General features: G+C 33.7%; 1 pseudogene; it reads left to right on the top strand.

Annotated features, from left to right (window-relative positions):
• Positions 1-1,179: 1,179 nt before the first annotated feature.
• LOC104091829 (TMV resistance protein N-like) lies at positions 1,180-6,544 on the top strand (annotated as a pseudogene).
• Positions 6,545-7,359: the final 815 nt, after the last annotated feature.

Raw genomic sequence — 7,359 nt, 5'->3', positions numbered from 1 at the left:
ACCTCAAATCATATCAAACAATGCTAAAATCACGAATCATACCCCAATTCAAGCTTAACGAAACTAAGAAATTCCAACTTTTACATTCGATGCCGAAACCTATCAAATCAAGTCCGATTGACCTCAAATTTTGCACACAAGTCATAAATAACATAATGGACCTATAAAATTTTCAGAACTGGATTCCGACCCCGATATCAAAAAGTCAACTCCCCAATCAAACTTCCAAACTTAAATTTCTATTTTAGCCACTTCAAGCCTAATTTAACTACAGGCTTCTAAATAATTTTTCGGACACACTCCTAAATCCAAAATCACCATACGAAGCTATTGGAATCATCAAAACTCTATTCCGAGGTCGTTTACATATAAGTCAACATCCAGTCAACCTTTTCAATTTAAGCTTTCATCCTTGAGACTAAGTGTATCAATTCATTCCGAAACCTCACCGGACCCGAACCAATTATCCCGGCAAGTCACATAACAGTTGTAAAGTATAACTTGAGCAGTAAATGAGAGAACGTGGCTGTAATACTCAAAACGACAGGCCGGGTCGTTACACTTATATTTTCACGATATGCACAAAGAAAATAGACGGTAGTGCTTTTGATTGGTTATTATCTTCAACTACAATAAAGTCAAGTCATCATGCGTTATTAGTGACAAAGAAATTACTCGGATATTACCTTGCTTTTAGTCTTTAATATATTTTACGATTCAAATAAACAGGCTCGTAATTTGTTGAGTAGTGCATTTTATTTAAGTTCTTTATTAATTCAATATGTTGAAGATTGAGAAATATTTTGATCTAAAGGTGTGCCTAATGGTCAATAAAGTGAGATAAAAATCACGAAATTTCAAGTTCAAATAAAAACACTAGAGGCAAAAATCATTAGGTGATTAATTTTTAGCTGCCTAAGTCTCCAATAAAATAGTTAAGATGGAATGAGCTAACTTGGACAGTATTATCATATAAAACAACTGAGAAATATTTTGCTGGACGGCTACTTTTTCAACCTCCATAGAAAATTAAAATAGAAAAAGAAATTCAATCAATGGGTCCTTTTTGTTTGGTAGAGAAGAGAGAGAGGGACGTTTGTGTTTGTGCTTTGGAGCAATAATTCAATTCAATTGGGATAGGTAGACTCTTTCTTTGTAGCTTCATATACCCACTTGTATTTTTAGCTGTCCATTGATACAGGGGGTGGTCTTTGAAGGAATTTCCTTCTATTAAAGTTCAAAGAAAACCCATCTCATACAAACTTTTCTCATTTGAAGTGCTAGTAGCTAGTTGTTTATTTCTTTCTCTCCTATTATCATCAGTTAATCTCTTACCACAACTACAATTTATCCATATGCAGTTTTTTTTCTTTTCAGATAATTAACTGAATCAATGGCATCTTCTTCTGCTTCGGCGAGTACTTCACAGTTTCCTCGGTGGAACTACAAAGTCTTTCTAAGTTTTAGAGGTGAAGATACTCGAAGAACATTTACAGGTCACCTCTTCAAAGGCTTGGAAAACAGTAGAATATTCACGTTCATGATGATAAAAGGCTAGAGCATGGGGCATCAATAACAGATGAACTCTTGAAAGCTATCGAACAGTCTCAAGTCGCCCTCGTCGTTTTCTCAAAGAATTATGCAACATCGAGGTACTGTTTAGATGAGCTAGTGAAGATCATGGAATGCAAGGATCAATGTGGACAGACTGTCATACCAGTCTTTTATGGTGTGGATCCATCACATGTTAGGAACCAGAGGGACAACTTTGCTGAAGCCTTTGACAAACATGAAACAGGCTATAAGGATGATGATGAAGGAATGCAAAAGCTCCAAAGATGGAGGAATGCTCTAACTGCTGCCGCAGATCTAAAAGGATATGATATCCGTGACGGGTGAGTTAAAAACATATAGTAATTTCTTATAATGAAAAAATGGAATATACAAAAAAAAAAAAAAAAGAAATATACACGGGTAAGTTAAAAATGCTCAAGTGCTAAGTACCTCCCACTCCAACTCAAAAGGAATAAATTTCATTCAAATGTGGTTGCTTATGTGAAGACTACATATTCTACTATAGAAAAAAGAATTTGTACCTCAAAAATGAGTTAAACAGAATAGAAACTAAATTACAAAATAAAATTAAAAGGTGGAAACTTAATCAATTTATTTTGCTAAGAATATTGCTTACACAATCTAATTTCATTGATTGTCATTTAGACGTTAAAATTTTTTTTTTTTTTCCAGAAAAAAAAGGAATGATGGTTGTTATATATGTTTCTATGAGTAAGAAGGTATTGTTATAATTGAAGAGAATAAATAAAAAACATCTTAAGCTACTCACGTTTTGCTATTACCCCTCAATAACATTCTTGCACGTATAATATTTTGATTGCTCCTTCAAGGGTTTGTTTTATGTGCGGTGTCTTTTAATCATCTCTATGTAAATTAACAATATTTAGTAGCTCAATTTGTTGGCTATTTACCTAGTTGATGAGAGTTCGATTCCTCACCCAATAATCTTCTCTCCCTTTCCGCTACCCCTATGTAATAAAAAAAATTAATTATGAAATGCTTACTAATGCTTGAGTTTCTTACATTTATCCACAATTAATTTTCTTATTTTCGTAGGATTGAAGCAGAGAATATTCAGCAGATTGTCGACCAAATTTCCAAATTGTGCAATAGTGCTACTTTGTCTTCTTTGCGAGATGTTGTGGGAATAGATACTCATTTGGAGAAATTAAAGTCCCTACTTAAGGTAGGAATCAATGATGTTCGGATCATATTGGGGATCTGGGGCATGGGCGGTGTAGGGAAGACGACAATAGCAAGAGCCATTTTTGACACTTTATCTCATCAATTTGAAGCTGCTTGTTTCCTTACTGATATTAAAAAAAATGAAAAAAGACATCAACTGCATTCTTTGCAAAACACCCTTCTCTCTGAATTGTTAAGAAGAAAAGATGATTACGTCAATAATAAGCATGATGGGAAGCGAATGATTCCAGACAAACTTCGCTCTAAGAAGGTGCTAATTGTGCTTGATGATTTAGATCATAAAGATCATTTAGAATATTTAGCAGATGATATTGGTTGGTTTGGTAATGGCAGTAGAGTTGTTGTAACAACTAGAAACAAGCATTTGATAGGGAAGAATGATGTCATTTATGAAGTGACTGGACTAGCTCACTGTGAAGCTATGCAATTGTTCAGTCAACATGCTTTTAGAAAAGAAGATCCAGATGAGTGTTTTAAGGAGCTCTCATTGGAGGTAATAAATTATGCTAAAGGCCTTCCTTTAGCCCTCAAAGTGTGGGGTTCTTTGCTGCATAACCTAGGCTTAACTGAATGGAAAAGTGCAATAGAGCAAATGAAAATTAATTCTAATTCGAAAATTGTTGAAAAGCTCAAAATCAGTTATGATGGATTGGAGCCCATCCAACAAGAGATGTTTCTAGATATAGCATGCTTCTTTCGAGGGAAAGAAAAAGATTACGCCATGCAAATTCTTGAGAGTTGTCATTCTGGAGTTGAATACGGATTGCGTGTCTTAATTAACAAATCTCTTGTGTCCATCTCTGAAAATGATGAGATTCAAATGCATGACCTTATAGAAGATATGGGTAAATATATAGTGAATTTTCAAAAATATCCAGGAGAACGTAGCAGATTATGGCTCGTCGAGGAAGTTGAAGAAGTGATGAACAACAATACAGTAAGTAGGCTAAACAATGCAATAATATTTAATTTCTAATTTTTATATTCCAAAGACACATAGGGTAGTCAATTCCAATTATTTGTTCCTCTTGCTTTATAGTCTTGCAGGTACGTCATTTTAGTTGTTTACTTTAGTTAGTAGGAGAAGCAAAAATAATATTAATTACCTAATTAGTAAAAAAAACATTAATTACCTAATTTGTTTAGTAGCCTCTTTAATTTACGTTGCCTAATTCATTTTTCTTATACTTTTTAGCGATGGATTAGTCTAATAGCCACTTAATCTGTTTGATCCAATGTCATTCTTTAGATTAATTTGAAAATTTTATGACATTTTAGTATATAATAACTCAATCATTGATTCACTTTACCATTATTTTTTTACAATTTATTGGTATTGTTTCAATTACAATTACTTTCTATCACAACATGAAAAGATTATAGACTTGACTCTAATGAACTTCTAAGAAAAATGTAATAATAGAAAATAAAACTATAGAATTAATTGCAAAAAAGTATTTTTTTGAAGTAACATCAGTATTTCTTAAAAAGAATCTAACTAATATTGTATCTTAAACTTTGGCATTGCAAGGAGTGAGAAAGTAGTCATATTAGCAAGTTGATTTTATACCACATTTGAAATTATACTTTGTAGACTAATGATCTTTCTTACCAGGGGACCACGAAAATGGAAGTAATCTGGTTTCCTTATTACCATTCTGGTACATTACGCTTTAGCAAAAAGGCTATGAAAAATATGAAAAGGCTTAGGATATTTAACATAGGGAGTTCATCGACCCGTGATGCCATTGAGTATTTGCCCAACAGCTTGCGTTGTTTTGTGTGTCATGACTATTCTTGGAAGTCATTGCCAGAAAATTTTGAACCCAAAATGCTTGTTCACCTTCAACTCTCGTACAGTTCACTGCATTATTTATGGATGGAAACAAAGGTACAATAGTTGAGTTCTATTTTATTACCATTTTTTTTCTCTCTAACTATCTTTGTCCTTTAATTTAGTGATAACGAACAAATATTATTGCTTTCTTCACGTATTATTTGAGGTACTTCCTTTTTTAGCTAGAATTATGATGCATGTCTTTAAATGAACAAAAGTTATTAATTCCATAAGCTCAAATATTTGTATTTCCATCTCAAAAAAATTAATTTTATATTATTTGGGGTTGTTCTCAATATTATTGTAAGATCTTCATGTCTTTTTTCTCCATATCTTCCCATCATCATTTTAATTAAGAAGCTCAATTTGAAAGTTCCTTCAATTTTTTCTCATAGTAAGATTAGACTCATATGAATTTCATCCTAGGGTTGTACACAGTGGGACAGAAGGAATATTTATTAGTAAAACAAAAGGAATTTATTGTGTACAACTATTTTCTCTAATGACATATACGCTTTCATACATTGATTCCGGATTTAACATTTGGTTTCCCCATTTTATATTACACTTTTTTTTAAAGAGAGAATCACTTTTCTCTTTGCTACAGTTTTTTTCAATCATGTTAAATTACAGTTAAGGAATAATTTACTTTTATTCAGTTTCTTAACAAGCAATTTTTCATATATAAAAAATAAATTTCTAATTTCGCACAAAAATAATGTGTTGGCCCTCATAATTCAAATGCTATCATTCATTTCTTGTCGAGGGAGTAATAAATACTTTTAGGAAAGCTAGCAATAAGTAATTAAGAATTAGAAAACAGAGGTCATTTGATGCCCAAAATACAAATGAAAAAACAAAACGAAAAAGTTTCTACATTCATTGATAGCCCCACTAGCCAAATATTTTATTATTGGAATCCAGCGGAGCAGCAAAATAAATTCTTTCTTTTTTGTCATTATGTCCGTATTCTGAACAGCATTTGCGGTCTCTACGGAGGATAGATCTCAGCTACTCTAGAAGACTGATGCGAACACCAGATTTCACGGGGATGCCAAATTTGGAGTATTTGGATCTGACTTGGTGTTCTAATCTTAAAGAGGTTCACCATTCCATGGGATGTTGCAGCAAACTCATTCGGTTAAATTTGAGGTATTGTGTAAGCCTTAAGAGGTTTTCATGTGTTAACGTGGAATCTCTTGAATATCTGAATCTAAAAAAGTGCTATAGTTTAGAGAAATTCCCAGAAATCCACGGGAGAATGAAGCCGGAGATACAAATTCACATGCAACGCTCTGGGATAAGGGAACTACCATCATCTATTTTTCAGTATCAAACTCATATTACCAAGCTAGATTTGAGCTGTATGAATAACCTTGTAGCTCTTCCAAGCAGCATTTGTAGGTTGAAAAGTTTGGTTAGTCTAAATGTGTTGGGGTGCTTCAATATGGAAAGCTTGCCAGAAGAGATAGGGGATTTAGACAACTTGGAGGAGCTTGATGCCGGTGATAGTACTCTAATTTCACGACCTCCATCTTCCATCGTACGCTTGAACAAACTTAAAATCTTGAACTTTAGCGGCTTTAGATACAATGGAGTGCACTTTGAGTTCCCTCCGGTGGCTGAAGGATTACGGTCATTGGAACATCTGAATCTTAGTTACTGCAATCTAACAGATGGAGGACTTCCGGAAGATATTGGATCCTTATCCTCTTTGAAAGAATTGTATCTCGGTGGAAATAATTTTAAGCATTTGCCTCGAAGCATAGCCCAATTTGGTGCTCTTCGAATCTTGGACTTAAGAAATTGCAAGAGGCTTACACAGCTGCCACAACTTCCACTAGAATTAGATACAAAAAATTCATTTAAAATAAATTAAAATTAATATTAAGAAAACCGACCGAAATCGGTCGGTTAATTCTGGCGGTCATTTTAAAAAATCGACCGAATTCGGTCGATAATTTTATTTTTAAAAAAAGGACCAAACCAACTTTGGTCGGTTATTTTCGTGAGAAAATATAATTAAAGAGTATAAATGAAATAAAAAACAGTCTTAAAAAAATGCACCAATGGTCTAGTGGTAGAATGGTATCCTGCCACGGTACAGACCCCGGTTCGATTCCTAGATGGTGTATTTTTTAATTACATAATTAAAACACCGACCAATTTTGGTCAGTTTTTTCGGCAATTATTTTTTTTGAATTTAATTGACCGACCAAAGTTGGTCGGTAATTTCCGACCAACTTTGGTCGGTATGCCTTTCTGACCTTCAAAATACCGTCTACACGTAAATGGTCGCATTTTTGGCGGTTATTGGCCATTACCGACCCACTTTAATCGGTGTTTTTGGAAGATTTTGCCCGAATTTTTAATAGTGGTATTTACCGGTGAGAATCGTTATGGTGGGATTCCAAGTTGGTTCCACCATCATGGTTGGGATAATAATGTATCAGTCAATTTGCCTGAAAATTGGGATATACCTGATAAATTCTTGGGATTTGTTGTATGTTACTCTGGCAGATTAATTGACACAACAACTCAATTGATTCCCGAATGTGATGACGGGGTGTCGTGCATAACCCAGAAACTTGCTCAAAACTGCATGACCCATTCAAATCTTGATAAAGAATATAATATACATTTTTTCTTTGTACCTTTTGCTAGCATATGGGATACATCTAAGGCAAATGGAAAAACACCAAATGACTATTGTAATGACCCGATCGGTCGTTTCAAAATTT

Source organism: Nicotiana tomentosiformis, chromosome 5 (assembly GCF_000390325.3).
Source record: "Nicotiana tomentosiformis chromosome 5, ASM39032v3, whole genome shotgun sequence".
Lineage (NCBI taxonomy): Eukaryota > Viridiplantae > Streptophyta > Magnoliopsida > Solanales > Solanaceae > Nicotiana > Nicotiana tomentosiformis.
The sequence above is the reverse complement of the archived record's forward strand: the minus strand, read 5'-3'. Positions and strand labels throughout refer to the sequence as shown.